Here is a 24,935-nt window from a genome sequence, read left to right as displayed (position 1 = left end):
GATGCCAAACGATGGTACCTAAACATTTCTATAGGCCTATACAGGTTACCCTTTTAGAGTCCCACAAGGGGTCTGGTGCTAAAATTATTGCTCTTGCTCTGACGTTTGTGGCGATACCTCAGAAATGTGGTGAAATTGCCGTGTACTGATGCATGAGTTTGCCTTTGCTTGTGAACACAAGGGGACAGGCGTGTTTTAAAAACATATTTTTTTAATTTTAGTATTTATTGTATTTACATTTTTAACACTGTGCCTTTAAATGTTTAATTTTATTGCTATCCCAAGGGAAGAACAACATCCCTTGTGACAGCATGGGCCATGACAGGTCCTCTTTATGGTCTATTAGACCCCAGATCTCTCTTCTGACCTCTAAAGCAGCTGATCAGACACAGATCGGTCGGATTGACTGCTTCACTGGCCTGTGACTGGCCAGTATACGCAGAATCAATACCGGTGACAACATCCTTGTTGCTTTCAGTTTCTGACATCACACAGTGGGAGGAACAACATCAGTTCCTCCCACTGTGTGCTCAGAGCTGGATGCTGGATGCTGCCAGTTGCATCCTTACTAGGCTCCTTTATCAGAAAGCCCAGTAAAAGAGGCGGCAGGAGGGGGGACCCCTTCCGTTGCCTGTAAGAGTAATCCAGCAGCTATCTGGCTGCTCAGATTACTTTTACTTTGTTCAGAGAACAAGGACATATAGGTACGTCCCATAGATGCAAAGCAGTTAAGTGTACACCCATGCGAGGGCCAGGGATGCCCTGTGTGGGCAGTCCCATTCATGTCAATTGGGGAGCAATTGACATGAATAGGACCACCTGCACACGAATGCACAGAACACTAGTGCATCCTTATGTGGGCAAGAAAAGTCCTCGCAGAGGTGTGTGCTTAAAGAGGACCTCCACCAAAAAGGGGAAGTTCCGCTTTAAGTCTTTGTCCCCCCACTCCCCATTAAGGATTGCACCTTTGGGGAGCGGGTACCTGTCAATTTCGCCTAGGCAATCAGAAGTGAAAGTTGTCCTCCCTTCCCGTAGCCTTCTTGGATATGTGACAGGTCCCAGAAGACTATGGGACCATTCACAAAGTGCATTGCTTCTCGCGCATGCGCAGTGGGCACCCGGCTGTGAAGCTGCAAACTATCACAGTTGGTTGCCCACACTGAAGATGCCAGGAACACAGGACGGCTGGTGAAACGAGCTGCGGGGAAGACACAGCGGGATAGAGGGACAGGTGAGTGTTTTTTTTTTGCTTACAAACGTTTTTATTGAGAGATAGACAACAAAAACAGCACCACTTCACGAGGTATAGCATACATCAAGAAAAAGGCACATATGTAAAAAACAGTATTATAAAACAACGACAATAAATACGGTGTTCCCTTCCCTTATTCAGAAACTTCCCCAAAATGCATATAAACCCTTTAAACCCCAAAAAGTGTGATAATCTTATGAAGTATGCTTAGTATCCCAAATATAAATACAAATAAACCCCCCCCCCTAGTGCAAAATAATGACAATCAAATACAGTGTACCCTTCCCTTATTAACAAACTTCCCAAAACGCATATAGACTTAAACCCCAAAAAGTGTGATAATCTTATGAAGTATGCTTAGTATCCCAAATATAAATACAAATATAATAAGTGCTCTGAACAAAAACAAAAACCACACAAGTCCCAAAATAATAAAATAGTCCTTCAAAATATCAAAGTCATTCAAAATCTCAAAATCAACCTCCAGGTGAAGACAGCCTCCAAAGTGATTTCTGAAACCAAAAAAAACAAAAAATTATAAAACACAAGCTTAGTAATCCTCCAGGCAGGGTACTGATATATAATAATAAGTTCCTCCAGAGGGATCTTCACAGCCACAGTATTATACTCCTCTCCACATCAGTCTCCAAATGATGCCCACCATAAATGAAACCACAATAGCGTAATTCCATAAAAACTTAAACAGAATATACTTTATTCATGTGCTTACATATATCTTCATCTTTAAAATTGCCATCAAACGAGAAATCAGCCCAGCCAGACCTCCGGAAATCCTCAGCAGATCCTCTCCTGTGTCTCAGATAGAGATTTCCAGGATCCAAAATGGCTCACTTCCGATTCAGCTGTGCATCTGACCCAGCGGCCTGGAGGTTGATTTTGAGATTTTGAATGACTTTGATATTTTGAAGGACTATTTTATTATTTTGGGACTTGTGTGGTTTTTGTTTTTGTTCAGAGCACTTATTATATTTGTATTTATATTTGGGATACTAAGCATACTTCATAGGATTATCACACTTTTTGGGGTTTAAGTCTATATGCGTTTTAGGGAAGTTTATTAATAAGGGAAGGGTACACTGTATTTGATTGTCATTATTTTGCACTAGAGGGGTGTATTTGTATTTATATACTTGGGATACTAAGCATACTTCATAGTATTATAAAACAGAATCATAGAAAAGTAAAGTGTGAGTACATGAATGAGGTAGGCAGTAAGACATGCAGAACAACCACACCACCAACAAAGATACAATGCCGATAAATCCATGATAGCTCATCAATCGAACGATAAGTGCCGAAATGTCTTCCAACCAGCCCATTTTCTGTTGAATAAGTGCATCCTATCCAATAATGTATATTGAATATGTTCCATGAGCATAACCATATCAACTCTCCGCAAAATAGAGGACAAAGGCATTACTGGTGACTTCCAATGAAGGGCACTGGCCCATAGTAGGGACGGACTGACCATTTGAGCACTCAGGCACTGCCCAAGGGCCCAGACTCAGTAGGGAGCCCCATGAGATGCCCCTGGTACCTTTCATTTCCTTTTTATAGGCTTTTTTTGGGTTTGGGTGAGGACACAGGGGCCCCATGACCCCCTATGGCCCAGGGGCCCCATGAGTTGTCAGTCCGCCCCTGGCCCATAGGGCAGAGAAACTGATAGTGTGAATTAGCCTCATTACGTTGGCAGGAATCCCCGAAATGGGAGCACCCAATAAGCAAATTTGCACCAAGTTCACCGGAGTATCCACCAAGGAAGAGGCCATCTCAGAAACTCTACGCCAAATCAAGGAAAGACCAGAGCAAGCCCAAAACATATGCACAAGTGTACCAGCAAGGCCACAACCCCTAAAACAGAGGTGCAACGTTCCTGGAAACATAATATGTAGTCTAGAGGGGGTATAATACCAACGGGTTACAACTTTAAGGGCCGTCTCACGAGACCTAGAGAGACATAGAGCCCCTATGTATATTATCCACCATTGATTCCCAGTCCTCTTCTGAAAATGCAATTCTGCAATCAACCTCTCATTTCTGTCTATATAAGGGGGGGGTGAGGGAAAGGTGGCAATCGAAAAGGAGTGAGTGGCTGTTTTTTAACAGTTTTTGTAGCTGCTGACTTTTATTTTTGTACAGTGTGAGTGGAACTCCGTTTCAAAGTAAAACTAAACTTTTTTTTTAGTTTTGGACAAAGTGGAGAGGGATTTGAACACCACTCAGCGTTTATTGCCATCTGTGCCTCCATAACCCTAGGTTCATAGCTATGCAGGTGCATTTGATCTGTTTCTGCTGTGCTTTTCGTGGTGCATTTTGTTATTTTTTTTCACGCGTTTTTGATGCGTTTTTGCAGCGTTTTGCATTTTTTTCACAATTTGGTTGGCCAATAGAAAAAGACACTGGTTTGATGTCACAGGATATCGGACAGCATTGTTAGCAGTGAAGCATGTAAAAAACGCAAAACACATAAAAAACGCGTCTAAACCGCAACAAAAACAGCACTTGCGGTTCAGATGAGGTTCCATTGAAGTCTATTGTCCAAAAAATGCAAACCTCAGCGGGAGAAGAAGTCCTTGACCCTTTCTAAAAAAGGTGCCTGCAAAAACCGCGCAGATGTGAACGTGATCCATAGGAAATAATGTTAAATGGCATGCACTGTGTTCCCGTAAAATGCATTAAAAAAAGCGGATATGTGAACCCGCGGTTAGGGAGACTGACTCTCTCTATTTGTCCTGTTTACCATTATCATTGAAAGTGAAAGTAAATCAAAATCCCAAATTTTGTCCCCAGAAAAGTAACAGAGGGGAAATCATCCAATATATTAATGCAGCTCTCATATTACTATGTGTGTGTGTTATACTGAATGTTACAATATATGAAGAGCTTCAGTTGTCCTCAAACCACCCCCCCCCCCAAAAAAAAAAAAAATAATTGAATTATATGATTATAAATGCATCAAAATATCTTTATTCAATTTACTATCCCCAAAAATTGTAACCCCCCAAATTATTATTATTATTATCATACAGTATTTATATAGCGCCAACAGTTTGTTTAGCGCTTTACAATATACCAGGAGACAATACAGCAACAATACAGTTCAATACAAGAGGGGTTTGAGCAAGAGCGGACTGACAACTCATGGGGCCCCCGGGCAATAAGGGATCATGGGGCCCCTGTGTCCTTGCCCAAACTCAAAAAAGCCTATGAAAAGGTACCAGGGGCATCTCATGGGGCCCCCTACTGACCCCGGGCCCTCGGGCAGTGCCCGAGTTTCCAAATGGTCAGTCCGCCCCTGGGTTCGAGGGCCCTGTTCCTCGGAGCGTACAATCTAGGAGGGAGGGGATAGTGGTACAGGAGGAACTAGCTGTGGGAGATGGAGTGGTAGGAAGAGTGGAGGAGATTGGCAATTAGGTGAGGGCGGGGTAGGCTTCCCTGAAAAGATGGGTTTTTGGGGTGCGCCTAAAGGTGAGGAGAGTAGGTGATAGTCTGATGGATTGGGGTAGGGAGTTCCAGAGGATGTGGGAAGCCCTGGAGAAGTCCTGGAGACTGGCATGGGAGGAGGAGACCAGGGAGCTAGAGAGTCTTGTGAGGAGCAGAGAGTGCGTTTTGGGTGGTATTTGGATATCAGTTCGGTGATGTAGTTTGGGGCAGTATTTTGGACAGCTTTGTACGTCAATGTTAATAGTTTGAGTTTTATCCGTTGGGCAATCGGAAGCCAGTGGAGGGATTGGCAGAGGGGGGTGGCGGATGCGGAGCGGTTGGTAAGGTGGATGAGTCTGGCCGCGGTATTCAGGATAGACTGAAGCGGGGATAGCCAGCGGTGAGGTAAGCCGGTGAGGAGGGAGTTGCAGTAGTCAAGGCGAGATATAATAAGGGAGTGAATGAGTTTCTTAGTGGTTTCCGGGGTTAGGAACGGTCGTATTTTGGAGATGTTGCGGAGATGAAGGCTACATGCGTTTGTCAGCAATAGGACCTGGGGCTGAAAGGATAGATTGGAGTCTAGGGTGACACCTAGTACCCTGGAGTGAGGGGAGGGACTGATGGTGGCATTGTTGGTCATGATGGAGATGGAGAAATTAAAATAAGATGCCATTAGCCACCTCTCCTGCAACAAACCAATGTGCTATCATATATGTATACATTTAATAATCAACAGATAATCGCATTTTAAAGCAGAAACAGCCAAAAGACACTTCACATATCATCAATATCACTGACACTCAGAACAGCGACCCGTGTTGAGTATCATGTGTGTGTAAGGCCCCATTCACACCTATGCAGTTTGATTTTTGTCTATTTTGCAGTGCTTTTCGCAGTTTGTTTTGCATTTTTCTACATGCATTTTTGACGCTTTTTTTTTACTGTGTTTTGCATTTTATTCAGCTATTTTCTTTTGGTAAAGTATAATTTTTTTTGTTGCTAGGCAGAATAAAAATGCAAACGCGGCAAATACGCACTACCACACATTTCAGCAGTTTCTCCATTGAACTCTATTGTAGCAAAAACACTGCTTTTGGCTTTTAAAAAAGTAAATGATCCTTTCCAAAAATGCAACGGCTCAAAAAAGCTTAGATGTGAACGTATTCCATAGGAAACCATGTTAAATGGACTGTAGTGTGTTTTTGCAAAAAGCACTAAAAAAAATGCATTGATGTGAACAAAGAAACGCAGTTCATTTAACATGATTTCCTATGGGGCAGGTTCATATCTCCGTGTTTTCACCCGGTGCGTTTTTTGGAAAGGGTCAGGGACTTTTTTAAAAGCAAAAAGTTGCTTTTTTGGTTCTATTGACTTTAATGAAAACGCTGCAGAAAAGCCTGTAGTGCATTTTTGCTGCGTCTTTGCTGCGTTTTTGATGCATTTTGTGTTTGCCTAGCAACAAGAAAAAGAAAAAAAAACACAAAACTCATCAAAAATGCTGCAAAAACGCAAAATGCAATGCAAAATGCAATGCGCAACCTGAACAGGTGTGAACCTAGCCTTAAGTCTGAACTTTTGCATTTTAGTTTTGTCTAAAAAATGATCTGGTTTTAAAAAAAATGAAAGTTGGACCTATTCAATAATACAGACTAATACATTGTACAATTTTCTGTTCAATTTCTGCCCGTTTTCGTTTAGATTTACCTTCAACTGTGTAGTGTAAGAACCTGCCTACTTGGATACAATTGAAAGTGTCATTTAGGTTTGACCTCCTATTATATGGTTTTTGATAAATCTAAAGCAAAATTCTCAAGAAAATTGTATAATGTATGGCCAGCCTTAGGAGAAAGGGCCAAGATCATAGTGCAATCAACAAAAGCAAAAAAAAATTTAAATAAAATGTATTTTCTTCACATTATTGGAAATAATAATATCTTACTTTCTGCGCAACAGTTCAAATAATAATAATAATTATTATTATTATTATTTCCACACAATTATGCTCTCATCCTTTTACATTACGTTTTGCAAAAAATTGCATCAAACACTAAGATAAGGTAAAAAAAAATCTTCATATACCTCGAAAAATAAAAAACCTAAACATAGTGTATTATCCTAGGTTTTTAATAATAGTGCCACAATAGTGATCCCTGTTGAAAAAGTCCGGATGTGACGAAACGCGTCCGGGGCACGTGACGTATTGACGTTTCCGGAAGTGCCGTGGCGGCCATCTTGGGTTCTGGAACACGCGGCTGTGTATACCCTTGAGACTTCCATCTACCACCTGGCTCTCCTTCAGAGTTGTAAGGCCATTAACTTGAAGCTATTGCTATAGAGTGATGTTGTCTTGACTGTTTCACTATACGGAAGCTGATCTCACTGTTTTTTAATGTAAGTTGCTACAATAAAATCTGTGTGTTATTTTATACAAACACTGACCCCTGGTCTGTTTATGAGGTATATGAGAGGTGTCTGGAGAAGATGAGTTATATATTGTCTGGAGGCAATTCCATCCCTACTATGGATCCTATGCTGGTTTTATCTATGTTAGGGTAATTATGCACTTTTACTATATTGTGTACAGTGGGCTTATTAATTAAATTGTTGGAGTTTGAACATTTCACGATTGCTGTGGCACTTTAGTCTTTTGCATGTGACACGTGTGCAGGGGCGGACTGACAACTCATGGGGCCCCCGGGCAATAGGGGATCATGGGGCCCCTGTGTCCTTGCCCAAACTCAAAAAAGCCTATGAAAAAGGTACCAGGGGCATCTCATGGGGCCCCCTACTGACCCCGGGCCCTCGGGCAGTGCCCAAGTTTCCAAATGGTCAGTCCGCCCCTGCACGTGTGGCACTATTATTAAAAACCTAGGATAATACACTATGTTTAGATTTTTTATTTTTTGAGATACAGTCAGGTCCATAAATATTGGGACATCAACACAATTCTAACATTTTTGGCTCTATACACCACCACAATGGATTTGAAATGAAACAAACAAGATGTGCTTTAGCTGCAGACTGACATCTTTAATTTGAGGGTATTTACATCCAAATCAGGTGAACGGTGTAGGAATTACAACAGTTTGCATATGTGCCTCTCACTTGTTAAGGAACCAAAAGTAATGGGACAGAATAATAATCTTAAATCAAACTTTCACTTTTTAATACTTGGATGCAAATCCTTTGCAGTCAATTACAGCCTGAAGTGTGGATCGCATAGACATCACCAGACGCTGGGTTTCATCCCTGGTGATGCTCTGCCAGGCCTCTACTGCAACTGTCTTCAGTTCCTGCTTGTTCTTGGGGCATTTTCCCTTCAGTTTTGTCTTCAGCAAGTGAAATGCATGCTCAATCGGATTCAGGTCAGGTGATTGACTTGGCCATTGCATAACATTCCACTTCTTTCCCTTAAAAAACTCTTTGTTTGCTTTTGCAGTATGCTTTGGGTCATTGTCCATCTGCACTGTGAAGCGGCGTCCAATGAGTTCTGAAGCATTTGGCTGAATATGAGCAGATAATATTACCCGAAACACTTCAGAATTCATCCTGCTGCTTTTGTCAGCAGTCACATCATCAATAAATACAAGAGAACCAGTTCCATTGGCAGCCATACATGCCCACACCATGACACTACCACCACCATGCTTCACTGATTAGGTGGTATGCTTAGAATCATGAGCAGTTCCTTTCCTTCTCCATACTCTTCTCTTCCCATCACTCTGGTACAAGTTGATCTTGGTCTCATCTGTCCATAGGATGTTGTTCCAGAACTGTGAAGGCTTTTTAGATGTTGATTGGCAAACTCTAATCTGGCCTTCCTGTTTTTGAGGTTCACCAAAGGTTTACATCTTGTGGTGAACCTTCTGTATTCACTCTGGTGAAGTCTTCTCTTGATTGTTGACTTTGACACACATACACCTACCTCCTGGAGAGTGTTCTTGATCTGGCCAACTGTTGTGAAGGGTGTTTTCTTCACCAGGGAAAGAATTCTTCAGTCATCCACCACAGTTGTTTTCCGTGGTCTTCCGGGTCTTTTGGTGTTGCTGAGCTCAGCGGTGCGTTCCTTCTTTTTAAGAATGTTCCAAACAGTTGTTTTGGCCACGCCTAATGTTTTTGCTATCTCTCTGATGGGTTTGGTTTTTTTTTTTCAGCCTAATGATGGCTTGCTTCATTGATAGTGACAGCTCTTTGGATCTCATCTTGAGAGTTGACAGCAACAGATTCCAAATGCAAATAGCACACTTGGAATTAACTCTGGACCTTTTATCTGCTCATTGTAATTGGGATAATGAAGGAATAACACACACCTGGCCATGGAACAGCTGAGAAGCCAACTGTCCCATTACTTTTGGCCCCTGAACAAGTGGGAGGCACATATGCAAACTATTGTAATTCCTACACCGTTCACCTGATTTGGATGTAAATACCCTCAAATTAAAGCTGACAGTCTGCAGTTAAAGCACATCTTGTTTGTTTCATTTCAAATCCATTGTGGTGGTGTATAGAGCCAAAAATGTTAGAATTGTGTCGATGTCCCAATATTTATGGACCTGACTGTATATGAAGATTTTCTGGAGTCTATCATTATATTTGCCTTGGGATCTGGATTATTGTGAAATCACTTGCAAGTGTGTTTCTTGGACTCTATTTGGACATTGGGTGTAATGATATTATTGATGTGTTTATTTATTTATATCAGGTATTTTGTACTATTTACTATTTTATTTTATGTACTTCAGGGGAAGGATTGCTTAGTGACTTGATTGTTTGTTTTTTTGGGGTGTGGTGGATGTGTGCTATCTTTTTGTTATATTACTAAGATAAGGTAACTATAAGACATGAAGTAGAAGAACAATATTTATTATCTGCACATCAGGGCAAAGAATAATAATGTCAATAATAGTAAAAAGTATTTTTTTACTATTATTATTTTATTTTATTTTCTTATTTGTATTATTGCTGTGACCGGATCAGTGCAAAATGATTGGTTGCTGTGGGTACCACACTTTACTGCTTTCACTGTCGGTGATTTAATAGCCACAATTCTGAAATACTATCCTAAAGCACAAAGATATTATCTCCGAATTTTGAGAATATTATGTTAAACTGCTGTGAGATATCATGTCAAAATTTTTTTTTAATTTTAATTTGATACTTAGCCCTAGAGCTCATCTGGACAAGGAGTATTACAGCATGTGAAAACACAAGAAACATTATTAGCAAAAATGAAGCATGAACTAAAGATTTCACAATGCCTGCTTAACACAATTGTAAAACTGCCTACAAATTTATCACTGTCCTTACAAGCAATCTTGCTGTGAAATAGATCTAAATTAAACTGCATCCTACGCAGCACATTTAGGAAGTGCAGGAAAGAAAAAAAAATTAGTTTTCTGTATTAACTCTATATTTTGTGATTTATATCTGATCCCGTTAATAATAATGGATTGCCATGCTTGACAATTAAAAAAAAGACTTGCCAATACTCAAATAGGGAAATGTCCAGTGCAATACATTTGAAGATTGCATCCTCTGGCAGAAATTGTGAAATTTTGGCATTGATATTGAAAATATGACTGATCATTCCAAAACATTCTTTTATTTAACCCCCCTGGCGGTATTCCCGAGTGTAGCTCGGGGTAAAATGTCAGTGCCAAAAGCGGTAACCCCGAGCTACACTCCGGCTTACCATGCGGCGCTGCATAGGGAGTCCCTGCAGAGCTTAACTTGTCCTTCGCTCCCGCGATGTGTCCCCTGCAGCGTCCCCGGCCATCTCCTCCAGCCGATGCCGGCATCCGGCTTCCGTGTTCCGGTCCCTGTGACGTCGGGACATACGGGCGCCGGCGGCGGGAAATTTGAAAATTTTAAAAAATTTCATTTTTTTCCAAACAAATTTTACATAGTAAAACATTGCTGTTTCAACCCATTTCACATACATTTTGTCCCGAGTGCTTTGTCTGGCGCCCTGCCTGCATTTTGTCTGTCCTTTCTGCCTGGAAACTGAGAAACGTCCATGGCATCCAAAAAGTGTCCCTTTAGGTCAAAAACGGGTTTAGATCAGCTAGAGAACAGCGATAGTAAATCAGAACCACTTGCAGAATTGAGTGATAATGATTCGTGGGGGAAATTCGTCATCAGACACTGAAAACGATTCTGCGACTTTGCTCAGCAATGTGCAAACTTGGCGCTATATTTCAAATTTCAGTGTTTTGGGTTTGATTATATTATTGAATTAAATGTATTATTATTATATTATTATTTTTTATGATTATTTATTAAATTATAATTTATGATTTCGTGTTTCGAATTTTATCATACCCGGGATGTTTACTAGACTCTTGTTCGGACAGATTTCAGTGAGTTATTCCTAAAAATTACAGACCTACAATAAAAAAACTACATATTTCCATGCAAAAAAATGGTACCGCTTTCAGCACCAAAAAGCTAAAATAATCATACCGCTAGGGAGGTTAAGGATAGTGATCATATGAAGCCATTTATTATCACATAGTTATTTGGCTCCTTTTTAAATCATAATGATAACAGAAATCACCCAAATAGCCATAATCACAAGTTTCCCTCCTCTGGAATGTTTGGCCTTTGTACAGACACACAAGGTGACACACAGATTAAAATGGCAATTAAAGGTTAATTTCCCACGTCTGAGGCTTTTCAAATTGCAATTAGTGTCTATGTATAAATAGTCAATGAGTTTGTTAGCCCTCATGTGGATTCACTGAGCAGGCTAGATACTGAGCCATGGGGATCTAAAAAGAACTATTAGAAGACCTGCGTAAAAAGGTAATAGAACTTTATAAGGATGGTAAAGGATGTAAAAAGATATCCAAAGCCTTGTATATGCCAGCCAGTACTGTTCAATCACTTATTAAGAAGTGGAAAAGTCGGAGATCTCTTGATACCAAGCCAAGGTGAGATAGACCAAAAAAGACTGCAGCCATAACTGCCAGGAGAATTGTTTGGGATACAAAGACAAACTCACAGGTAACCTTAGGAGAAACACAGGCTGCTCTGGAAAAAGGTGGTTTGGTTATTTTTAAGGAGCGCAATACGACAATACTTGAACAAAAATGAGCTGCATGGTCACCTGCGGGTTTTTCTTTGTATCTATGACCTCTTTTGACAGTTCCTCTCTGCTCCCCATGGCTCAGTATCTAGCCTGAAAATTATCTAGACCCTCACCGTGTCACATCCTCAAAATTGTACAAATTTGTTTGGAACAATGTTACCAAATGAAAAAGGTGGACTTTATCGGCATAACTCAATGGAACTTAGTTAAAATAGCAACATTTTATTTCCACATAATAAAATAGAGATAAAAAACTGCTCCAACACCATCTAATGCACAATGTGTCTGATACCAGCTAAGACCCAACCCTGAGGTAGAGTCTGGAACTAGTCATTATATACAGAGCATTTTTCCATACATATTATTATTATTATACAGTATTTAGCGCCAAAAAGTTTGCTCAGCACTGTACAATATAGTGGGGGACAGTACATAAGACAATACAGTAACAAAACAATACACGAGGGGTTCGAGGGCCCTGCTCTTTCGAGCTTACAATCTAGGAGGGAGGGGATAGTGGTACAGGAGGAAGTGGCTGTGGGGGGTGGAGTGGTGGAAGGAGTGGAGGAGATCGGCTGTTAGGTTAGGGTGGGGTAGGCTTCCCTGAAGAGATGGGTTTTCAGGGTGCGCCTAAAGGTGAGGAGGGTAGGTGACAGTCTGATGGATCGGGGTAGTGAGTTCCAGAGGATGGGGGAAGTCCTGGAGAAGTCCTGTAGTCGGGCGTGGGAGGAGGAGACCAGGGAGCTCGAAAGTAGGAGGTCTTGTGAGGAGCGAAGAGTACGGGTTGGGTGGTATTTGGGTATCAGGTCGGTCAGGTAGTTTGGGGCAGTATTATGAATGGCTTTGTACATCAATGTTAGTTTAAATTTAATGCGTTGGGCAATCGGAAGCCAATGGAGCGAATGACAGAGGGGGGTGGCAGATACGGAGCGGTTGGTAAGGTGGATGAGTCTGGCCGCTGAGTTCAGGATAGACTGAAGCGGGGATAGTCTGTGATGAGGTAAGCCGGTGAGGAGGGAGTTGCAGTAGTCGAGTCGTGAGATAATAAGGGAGTGAATGAGTTGTTTAGTAGTGTCTGGGGTTAGGAACGTACGTATTTTGGAGATGTTGTGGAGGTGGAGCCTGCATGAGTTTGCCAGCGATTGGACATGGGGTTGGAAGGACAGGTTTGAGTCTAGAGTGACACCTAGGACTTTGGCTTTCGGGGTGGGACTGATGGTGGCGTTGTGGTCGTGATGGAGGGAAGGGGGCGTGGGCTGGGGGGAAAATTAGGAGCTTGGTTTTGGAAAGGTTTAATTTGAGGAAGTGGAGTGACATCCAAACTGATATGTCGTTCAGTAGCAGGTGATTCGGGCGGAGACTGAAGGGGTGAGGCGAGGGGTAGAGAGGCAGATTTGTGTGTCATCGGCGTAGAGGTGGTAGTTGAAGCCGTGGGAGTGTATCAGTTGGCCAAGGGAGGAGGTGTAGATGGAGAAGAGAAGGGGCCCGAGGACAGAGCCTTGGGGGACCCCAACAGAGAGCGGGAGGTGGCAGCATTATAGGTAACGCTGAAGGATTGTTGGGATAGATAGGAGGAGAGCCAGGAGAGAGCGGAGTCTCTGATGCCGAGGGAGTGTAGTTTATTAAGGAGGAGGGGGTGGTCAACTGTGTCGAAGGCCGCGGAGAGGTCGAGGAGTAGGAGGACTGAGTAGTGGCCATTAGCTTTGGCAGTTAGCAGGTCATTAGTGATTTTGAGTAGGGCGGGTTCGGTGGAGTGTAGGGGACGGAAGCCAGACTGTAGTGGATCGAGGAGGTTGTTGTCATTGAGGTGGGAGCTTAGGCGATTGTAGACTAAGCGCTCGAGGAGTTTGGATGAAAATGGCAGCAGGGAGATGGGTCTAAGGTTGCTCAGGTCGGCGGGGTCCAGGGAGGGTTTTTTGAGTATGGGAGTGATGTGTGCGTGCTTTAGGGGGGAGTGGACTGCGCCAGTAGAGGGAGAGATTGAAGATGTGGGTGAGGGAGCTTAGGATGGAGGAGGAGGGAGACTGGAGGAGTTGTGTGGGGACAGGATCAAGGGGGCAAGTGGTGAGGCAGGCTTCTGAGAATACCTTAGTGACCTCTTCAGTGGTGGCAAGGCTGAAGGAGTGGAGTGTTGGGGAGGTTTTAGTGTGTGGGATGTTAGGTGTGGTGGGCGGTTGCGAGGTCAGAGGAGGGGAGAGTTGAGGGGGTTATCGTGGGAGGGAGGCTAGGTGGGGAGGTAGATTGAGCATTGGCGATGTCTTTACGGATTGCGTTGATCTTGTTTTGGAAGTGGTTGGCAATCTCGTGGGCGGTTAATGAGGTACTGGGTGGAGGTATGGGGGGGGGAGAGAGTATTATTATTATTATTATTATTATTACTACGAGTTTATATAGCGCCAAAGGGTTTGCTCAGCGCTGTACAATAGGGGGGACAATACATGGCACAGTACAACAACAACAAACCACGTACGAGGGGTAAGAGGGCCCTACTCTTACGAGCTTACAATCTAGGAGGGAGGGGGTAAAGGTACAGTAGGAAGTGGCTGAGGGGGATGAAGTGGTGGGAGGAATGAGGGAGGATGGCCGTTAGGTGAGGGTGGGGTAGGCTTCCCTGAAGAGATGGGTTTTGAGGGAGCGCCTGAATGTGAATAGGGAAGGCGACAGTCTGATGGATTGGGGCAGTGAGTTCCAGAGGATGGGGGAGGACCTGGAGAAGTCCTGCAGTCGTGCATGGGAGGAGGAGACCAGGGAGCAGGATAGAAGGAGGTCCTGTGAGGAGCGAAGGGTACGGGTAGGGTGGTACTTGGTGATCAGGTTGGTGAGGTAGTCAGGGGCAGTGTTGTGAACGGCTTTGTAGGTCAGGGTTAGGAGTTTAAATTTGATGCGTTGGGCAATCGGGAGCCAGTGGAGGGAGAGGCAGAGGGGGGTGGCAGAGGTGGAGCGGGTGGTGAGGTGGATGAGTCTGGCAGCTGAGTTCAGGATGGTCTGGAGCGGGGAGAGCCTGCACTTGGGTAGGCCAGTGAGGAGGGAGTTGCAGTAGTCAAGGCGTGAGATGATGAGGGAGTGTACTAGAAGTTTGGTGGTGTCTGGGGTGAGGAAGGAGTGTATCTTGGCAATGTTGCGAAGATGGAGCCTGCATGTGTTTGTGAGTGATTTGACATGCGGTTGGAGGGAGAGGTTCGCGTCAAGAATGACGCCAAGGACTTTGGTTTGCGGGGCGGGAGTGATAGTGGAGTTGTTGGTGATGATGGATAGGATGGGGGGGGGGGTGTTGGCAGGGGGAAAGATGAGGAGCTCGGTTTTGGAGAGGTTGAGCTTGAGGAAATGTAGCGACATCCAGTCTGAGATGTCATTTAGGAGGGAGTAGGGAGTTGAAAGTGGAGAAGAGCCGGCGAGGACAGGTGGAGAGGGTATTGATGAGGGTTACGAAGTAGGCTTGTTTGGCAGTGTGGAGGGAGGAGGTGTAGGTGAGGAAGGCGGATTTGTAAAGGGTGAATGCTTGAGGGGATCTGGTTTTGAGCAATAATCACTCCAGCGTGCGACTGCGTCGTTTAAGATTTTTGGTGTGGTCGTTCTGCCAGGGTTGAAGAAGTCGGGCTCTAATGCTGCGTGTGGTTAGGGGTGCTAAGGAGTCTAAGGCAGCTGACAGTGAGTCATTATACGTAGTAGTGGCCAGGTCAGGGCAGGACAGTGGAAGGATACTGTCGTAAAGACGGTCAGCTGCAGAGTGGAGAGGGGCCGGGTTCAGGTTGCTGAGGTTACGGCTGCTGATGGTTTGACGTTTAGGGGGGAGGTGTTTGAGGATGGGGAGACGGAGAACGTAATGAGGTTGTGGTCAGAGAGAGGGAAAGGGGTGTTTGTGAGGTTGTGCAGAGATGAGAGAAAACGAGGTCCGTGGTGTTCCTGTCGGTGTGGGTGGAGGACTGTGTGCACTGTGTGAGTGCAAAAGAAGAGGTTAAGTGGAGGAGTTGGTATTTAGCCGGGTTGTTGATATTGATAGGGATATTGAAGTCACCAAGGATGATGGTGGGTAGCTCAGAGGAGAGGAAGAAGGGTAGCCAGGCGGAAAAATTGTCGAGGAAGCGGGATACGGGTCCAGGAGGCCGATAGATTACTGCAATCCTCAGAGGGGTGGGAGAGAAGAGCCGGATGCAGTGGGCCTCAAAGGAGGAGAAGGATAGATAGAGGGGTTTGGGAGAACCTGGAAGGTGCTCAGAGGTGACAAGAGCACACCGACCCCACCACCTCTACGGCCGCTTGGTCTGGGTGAATGGGTCCAGACGAGACCTCCATAGGAGAGTGCTGCAGAGGAGGTGGAGTCAGTGGCCTGGATCCAGTATAGTAATCATATACAGTATGTGCATACACTGTGAAATATAACAAATTTATAAATATATATGCAGTGGGGATCGAAAGTGTGGGCACCCCAGCTAAAAATTTGTATTAATGTGCATAAAGAAGCCAAGAAAAGATGGAAAAATCTCCAAAAGGCATCAAATTACAGATTAGACATTCTTATAATATGTCAACAAAAGTTAGATTTTATTTCCATCATTTACACTTTCAAAATAACAGAAAACAAAAAAAATGGCATCTGCAAAAGTTTGGGCACCCTGCAGAGTTAATATCTTGTACTGCCCCCTTTGGCAAGTATCACAGCTTGTAATCGCATTTTGTAGCCAGCCAAGAGTCTTTCAATTCTTGTTTGAGGTATCTTTGCCCATTCTTCCTTACAAAAGTCTTCCAGTTCTTTGAGATTTCTGGGTTGTCTGTCACGCACTGCTCTTTTAAAGTCTATCCATAGATTTTCAATTATGTTGAGGTCAGGAGATTGTGAAGGCCATGGCAAAACCTTCAGTTTACGCCTCTTGATGTAATCCCCTGTGGATTTTGAGGTGTGTTTAGGATCATTATCCATTTGTAGAAGCTATCCTCTCTTTAACTTCAGCTTTTTCACAGATGGCATCAAGTTACCATCCAAAATTTGCTGAAATTTTATTGAATCCATTTTTCCTTCTACTAGTGAGATGTTCCCTGTGCCACTGGCTGCAACACAACCCCAAAGCATGATTGATCCAACCCCATGCTTAACAGTTGGACAGAGGTTCTTTTCATTAAATTCTGTGCCCCTTCTTCTCCAAACGTACCCTTGCTCATTCCTGCCAAAAAGTTCAATTTTAACCTCATCGGTCCACAGAACTTGTTTCCAAAATGCATCAGGCTTGTCTATATGTTCATTTGCAAAGTTCAAACGATGATTTTTGTGCTGAGGATGTAGGAGAGGATTTCTTCTGATGACTCTTCCATGAAGACCATATTTGTACAAGTATCTCTTTATGGTGGAATAGTGTACCACAACTCCAGTGTCTGCCAGATCTTTCTGGAGGGATCGTGCAGTCAAACGTGGGTTTTGAATTGTTTTTCTCACAATCCTGCAAGCTGTTCTGTCTGATATTTTTCTTGGTCTTCCAGATCTTGCTTTAATTTCCACTGTTCCTGATGACTGCCATTTCTTAATTACATTCCGAACAGAGGATATTGACATCTGAAAACGCTTTGCTATCTTCTTATAGCCTTCTCCAGCTTTATGAGCGTCAACTATTTTCAGTTTCAGTTTTCTAGACAACTGCTTAGAAGAACCCATGGTGCTGATTGTTGGGGCAAGGTCAGATGAGTCTGGGCATTTAAAACCTTTGAGATTGACATCACCTGGTCTTCCCAGGCGATGATTGAGAACAATCCATGACACTGGCAGGTCTCAGCTTGGCAAAGGGGGCAGTGCATGCTATAAATTCTGCAGGGTGCCCAAACTTTTGCAGACGCCATTTTTTTGTTTTCTGTTATTTTGAAAGTGTAAATGATGGAAATAAAATCTAACTTTTGTTGACATATTATAAGAATGTCTAATCTGTAATTTAATGCCTTTTGGAGATTTTTCCATCTTTCCTTGGCTTCTTTATGCACATTAATACAAATTTTTAGCTGGGGTGCCCAAACTTTCGATCCCCACTGTATATACTATAATCACATTTTCATAAACAATAACAATTATCATCACTTTTATGTAAATACAATTTGACCATGCTTGCCTGATCAGGACACATGTAGGAAATGGATGTTTAAGAAAAGGTCTTGGAGAAGATGCAGGAGCACAACAGACAAGACAATCCCCCCTAAAACGGATCCCGTATGGATTATTAGGCAAACCACTAATTCTACCCCCAAGACCATTGACAGAGGAAAGGTAGTAGGACCGGTAAATATAAACCCTTCATTTTTTGCAGGTGCTGCTTTTATACATTTTTTAAACTTTTTTTGAATTACAAAACAGCTTGCATATCTGGCATTTATCACAAAGTCTTATCAATTTATGATAAAATAGAAAATAAAGAAAAAAAGGTCAACTGCACTGTCAATTGACATAGCCAAAGGGGCTAATATTTGTGTGTGACTTACAGAGAATAATGGCCTGCTACATATTTGATCCTTTCTTTATGACTTAGAGATACAACACACCCACACCAGTCCAGAGGACTATACCTTCTGGATTGCCAGTTCACACAGGCTGCTGAAAAGCATGTAGACAATGCTGAGTTTCCTTTCGAACACATCTTCAGAGATGTCAGACCTTATTTGTAAAACACAATAAATAAATAAATAAGAAAATAAATAAATAAAAATAAACTGGACAAAAAGCCATTAAAATAAGTGCACATGAAAGATACTCTTAGGCATTTACATAATTTTTTTTACATAAAATGGCATCAAACAACAAGCTAGATTAACCATGAGATATTAATAATAAAAATAAAATAAAAGAAAAATAAAATGTATTTTTTTCACATTATTGGAAATATAAAATAATATCTTACTTTCTGCACAACAGTGCAAATAATAATACTAATTATTATTATTATTATTATTTCCACTGATGTGAACACAATTATGCTCTCATCCTTTTACATTACGTTTTGCAAAAAATTGCATCAAACACTAAGATAAGGTAACCATGAGACATGAAGTAGAACAATATTTATTATCTGCACATCAGGGCAAATAATAAAAATGTCAATAATAGTAAAAAGTATTTTATTATTATTATTTTATTTTTATTTTTTTTTATTTGTATTATTACTATTATTATATCATATTTTCTGCACAGAAGTGGAAATGATAATGATCGAAACATTAAATACTACATTTTCTGAACAAGAATGGAAAGTTTATTCATACATGGTTGTGCATATAATTAGCAGCTTTTCCTCATAAACTAACTTTTGGAGTTTAAGACTACGTGTCCTTTAATTAAGAAACAGCTTCTCTTAATAATCAGTAGACGCTTGAGCAATATTTTACAACTGTATAGCTGTCATGTCAGGCTGATAGTAATTACAATGATTCACAAAGAATTATCCTTCCTAAATGGAAAATGGCAAAGTCAATTAGAAAATGGCCATTTTCTCTAAACGTTTGTTAAGTGACTTAATCGAACACGGTGAATGTCTCAGCTCTTCTGTTGCTCTCCTTTATGTGTTTTTGGCATTGAGATCGGTAGAAATGGCCTGGGCACTGTCAATACGCTGATGGAAATAATCATTTAATAATTCACTGGCATAAAAGAGATGCATGGTTCTATAAACCACTAATGCAGGGAAAACACTCTTTCTTTTATAGGACATTAATGTTATGTTCCCTTCTTTTTTTCAGTCTTTATGATCGCAGTCTGGAATAAAGAAGTTCCGAGGCATGAAATGTACCAAAGGGATTACAAGTAGTATAATGAGAAAAAAATTAGGAAAATATGGGAAAGGGTAAAAGTTGGGAGTAGGAGATAGAGAGAAGAAGAGAGAGAAAGTGTCACTGTTGGCTATTCCAATTACTTACATCCTTGCATACAGTAATAGGTCATCGTTTTGTTTTCTTCCAGTTCCCAAGAAGTTGTATCCAGTCTACCTGCAAATAGTAGAAGGTTCCATTGGAGTGCTTGTACATTCTCTTGCATGTAGTAGAGGGCACAAGTGAAAGGTCCATTGGAGTGCTTGTACATTCTCTTGCATGTTGTAGAGGGCACAACTGAAAGGTCCATTGGAGTGCTTGTACATTCTCTTGCATGTTGTAGAGGGAACAAGTGAAAGGTCCATTGGAATGCTTGTACATTCTCCTGCATGTTGTAGAGGGCACAAGTGAAAGGTCCATTGGAATGCTTGTACATTCTCCTGCATGTTGTAGAGGGCACAAGTGAAAGGTCCATTGGAATGCTTGTACATTCTCTAGTATGTTTTAGAGGGCACAACTGAAAGCTCCATTGAAATGCTTGTACATTTTCCTGCATGTTGTAGAGGGCACAAGTGAGAAGTCCATTGGAGTGCTTGTACATTCTTTAGTATGTTTTAGAGGGCACAATTGAAAGGTGCATTGGAGTGCTTGTACATTCTCTTGCATGTTGTAGAGGGAACAAGTGAGAAGTACATTGGAGTGCTTGTACATTCTCTAGTATGTTTTAGAGGGCACAACTGAAAGGTGCATTGGAGTGCTTGTACATTCTCCTGCATGTTGTAGAGGGAACAAGTGAAAGGTCCATTGGAGTGCTTGTACATTCTTTTGCATGTTGTAGAGGGAACAAGTGAAAGGTCCATTGGAGTGCTTGTACATTCTCCTGCATGTTGTAGAGGGAACAAGTGAAAGGTCCATTGGAGTGCTTGTACATTCTTTTGCATGTTGTAGAGGGAACAAGTGAAAGGTCCATTGGAGTGCTTGTACATTCTCCTGCATGTTGTAGAGGGCACAAGTGAAAGGTCCATTGGAATGCTTGTACATTCTCCTGCATGTTGTAGAGGGCACAAGTGAAAGGTCCATTGGAGTGCTTGTACATTCTCTAGTATGTTTTAGAGGGCACAACTGAAAGCTCCATTGAAATGCTTGTACATTTTCCTGCATGTTGTAGAGGGCACAAGTGAGAAGTCCATTGGAGTGCTTGTACATTCTTTAGTATGTTTTAGAGGGCACAACTGAAAGGTGCATTGGAGTGCTTGTACATTCTTTTGCATGTTGTAGAGGGAACAAGTGAAAGGTCCATTGGAGTGCTTGTACATTCTCTTGCATGTTGTAGAGGGAACAAGTGAAAGGTTCATTGGAGTGCTTGTACATTCTCCTGCATGTTGTAGAGGGAACAAGTGAAAGGTCCATTGGAGTGCTTGTACATTCTTTTGCATGTTGTAGAGGGCACAATTAAGAATTGCTTTTAATAAACAAAGGCATGTCAAACCCTACTGCTGATGGTGAAACATAGAAAAGAAAAGTGACAGCAGAAAAAGATCGAGTGGTCAATTGAGTCTGCCCTATTTTTTTGTGGTATTTTTTTTTTGGGGGGGGGGGTTGGTTTTGTGTGTTTTTTTTGGAGAGGGGGGTTGTTAACTTTTGTGTCTGAGTATACACACACCAGCCACTTTATTAGTTACACCCATTCAATTGCTTGGAGAATGGTTTGAAAAAGAAAATATCCAGTGAGCAGCAGTTGTGTGGACAAGAAATGCCTTGTTGATGTCAGAAATGAGAGGAGTTCTGACATCAACATCAATGCCTGGTTTCTGCGACATTCAGATGGTAGGGTCAGTATTTGGCGTAAACAACAAGAAAGCATGGATCCATCCTGCCTTGTATCAATGGTTCAGGCTGGTGGTGGTGGTGTAATGGTGTGGGGGAGATTTTCTCGGCACTAGCAAGGTGTACCTAATAAAGTGGCCGGTGAGTGTAGATCTATGCTTGTCCCAAGCATGTTTGAAGTGAGATCATGTGGCTTTGTTTATTAGTGTAGCACTACCCCCTTAAGAGTTCCCTAGAAATGTTTGGGTTCCTTCTCAATCTGGACCTCTTTCTGAAAGCCCAACCTCTGCCAACACCACCACACTATTGTGGCCCGAATAAGTGTCACAACTGAGATAAAAGGGACTCACACACAAGTTAGTATAAATCAATATGAAGTTTATATCGAGTTTGAATGTAGCTTGATGAAAAAAACACACACAATAGCATCTATCATGGCCAGATTTGGTCAATGGTGTCACCACTATCTAAACGGGGGGGCTGAATACAAATGCACTAGAGATTCTGAAGACCCTCTGCACACTGGTATATACCCTTTCAAGCAGACTATGCAATAAATAGGGATATTTGGTTCACACATATTGCAATACATGCTTAACCATTTCAATACCGTGCAATTTTACACCTTCCTGCCCAGGCCATTTTTCAGGTTTCAGCGCTCTCACACTTTGAATGACAATTGCGCGGTTATACAACACTGTACCCAAACTACAATTTTATCATTTTCTTCACACAACTAGAGCTTTCTTTTGGTGGTATTTAATCACCGCTGGGGTTTTTATTTTTTGCTAAATTAACAAAAAAAGAGCAAAAATTTTGAAAAAAAAACACATTTTTCTTTGTTTCTGTTATAAAAGTTTACAAATAAATAATTGTTCTTCATAAATTTAGGCCGAGATGTATTCTGCTACATGTCTTTGGTGAAAATAACCCAAATTAGGATGTATTATTTAGTTTGTAGGAAAGTTATAGAGTTCACAAACTATGGTATAGATCTGAAAATTGATCAGTCCTGAAGTACTGACAGCCAATCTAATTTCTTGGTCCAAGAATGTCAGGACAGTACAGATATCCCCCAAATGTCAGGACAGTACAGATATCCCCAAATGACCCCTTTTTGCAGAGTAGACAGTCCGACGTGTTTCATAAGAGGCATGGCGAATTTTTTGAAGTTGTATTTTTTTGTCATAATTTTTCGGAAAATTAAAAAATTAAAAAAATTATTTTCACTATTTTTTTTTTTTACATACTGTCACCAGTGCAGTACAGCGTCATCATATAACTGGCATGGCGGTGAACAGAGACACTGACTGGTGACAGTATGAAAAAAAAAATATATATATATTTTTTTTTAATTTTTTTTTATTTTTTTATTATTTTTAATTTTTTATTACATTTTTTTTTTATTTTTTTTAAGATTTTTATTTCATATTTTACTATGACCAAAGTAGTACAATGTTACCATAGTAACATTGTACTACTTTGGGGAAGTGATCAGTATTTTTTTTTTTTTTTTTTTTTTACACAATTTGCTTATAGCAAAGAATTACTTTGCTATAAGCAAGCATTTACCTGAATGAAATCGATTCATTCAGCTTTTTTTTTTTTTTTTTTTGTGCTTAGCTGTGATTTGGTCACAGCTAATCACATGACATGTGCATGTGATTAGCTGTGACCATTCACAGCTAGGCACTAGTATACAATGGATGGCATGAATGAAGCCATCCATTGTATACAACTGTCATGTGACCTGCTGTGATTGGTCACAGCAGGTCACATGGTACCAGCAACGGGAGCCGGTACTCGGATCTGTCATCGGCCGTGTCCGAGGTGCACGGCCGGTGACAGATCGCGCTGCTGCGCCACTCTGCATTAGCGCAAACTGCGCATGTGCGGGAGCACGCCAAATGGCGTACACCCCGGAATGCAGCAACACATTTGAAGCCGCCAAACGGCCATTGGCCGGGCGGCTAATGGTTAAGCTGGCCAACTGCGTCAAAGTAATCCCTCTATGGCCAGTCCTACTCTGCTCTGCCTACGCAAATGCTACTGTGGACACAATGCTAGCATAGGGGAAAAGACACAATGGGGAGAGCTACAAGGTTCAGGTCTGGCTACTGACCCAAGTTTGTTGAATACAAATGCACGCCACACTGTTCACAGATTTATTTGTAAAAAATGTTGAAAACCATTTATCATTTTCCTTCCACTTCATAATTATGTGCCACTTTGTGTTGGTCTGTCACATAAAATCCCAATAAAATCCTTTTACATTTTTGGTGGTAACATGACAAAAGGTGGAAAATTTCAAGAGGTATGAATACTTTTTCAAGGCACTGTAACTGTCGCACCAAAAGCTGTTTTATTATTACTTTTGTTGAGCATTTTAATTTATTTTTTTTACCTGGAATTCCACTTTTTTTTTTTTTTACCCTCTTTTAAGCAAAACATTTTTGAATGGCCAATTAAAGCATGTAAATACTGGTGGTGGTTCTGCAGAGAATTCGGAGCAATGCACAAAGCAAATACATTCAGAGAGGGAAAAGAAGTAATAGTCATTGCCTGTAAAGTGCTGTAAGGTGGAAGCATTTTGACAAGAACCAATGATGTGGTTGGCACATTTCTGTCCCCACTCAGCATGTCTTGCTTTTCACAGTCTTCGGGGAGGCAGGAAATTGCATGCAAATGAATAGTTAAAGCATTGCGCTTTTAATTCTTCCATGACCTGACAGGGAAATCTCTATGACATGGGAGGGAAGAGGGGGGGGGGGGGCTGAAGACAACCAACAAGTTGTTTACACAAAGCATCTACAGCAGATAGATTGAAGTATAGATGCTTTCTCTTTACAGACAATTCCCCAGCTAATGAAAAAATGATGTAGATGTGAACTGTCTAAAAATAATTAGGGATGAGCAAGACTGAGACATTTAATTTCCAAAAAAAAAAAAAAAATGACATTGAAGAGAAAAGAAGGCAAAATGAAGATGGTTTGTGTTCGTTTTACGGGGGCAATAGGCCTTGATTGGGTCCTGAGGGTTACCGAAGCTGATTTTAACCATCGAGAATTTGTTCTTGTGCCAAAAACAGCCTCTCATTAGCTTTATTTATTTACCATATTTTTCGCTCCATAAGACGCACTTTTTTCCCCCAAAAAAAGGAGGGAAATGTCAGTGCGTCTTATGGAGCGAATGTAAAGCGGCCGATCTGATATTTCTGCCGCCACCATGTCAGAATATCGAGCCGGCCGCTCAGCTGTTGTCTCCTGCAGGACCTTTCCTGTTCCTCGCTCCAGCGCTGCAGTCTTCCCGTGGCGGCTTCTGTGACAGCCGGGTGCCCACTGCGCATGCACGAGAAGCGATGTGCATTGTGAATGGTCCGGTGTCTTCTGGGACACATAACAGGTCCCAGAAGGCTCCGGGCCATGAACAAAGAGTAGCGCTTCTCGCGCATGCGCAGTGGGCACCCGGCTATCACAGAAGCCGCCTCAGGAAGAAGAAGGAAGGACAACTCCGCGGAAGTGGGAGCGGGTACCTGTCAAATTCAGG

The sequence above is a fragment of the Staurois parvus genome, unplaced genomic scaffold (assembly GCF_062004578.1).
Source record: "Staurois parvus isolate SC_StPar_1 unplaced genomic scaffold, SC_StPar_1.0 ptg001263l, whole genome shotgun sequence".
In the NCBI taxonomy this organism is placed as follows: domain Eukaryota; kingdom Metazoa; phylum Chordata; class Amphibia; order Anura; family Ranidae; genus Staurois; species Staurois parvus.
The sequence above is the reverse complement of the archived record's forward strand: the minus strand, read 5'-3'. Positions refer to the sequence as shown.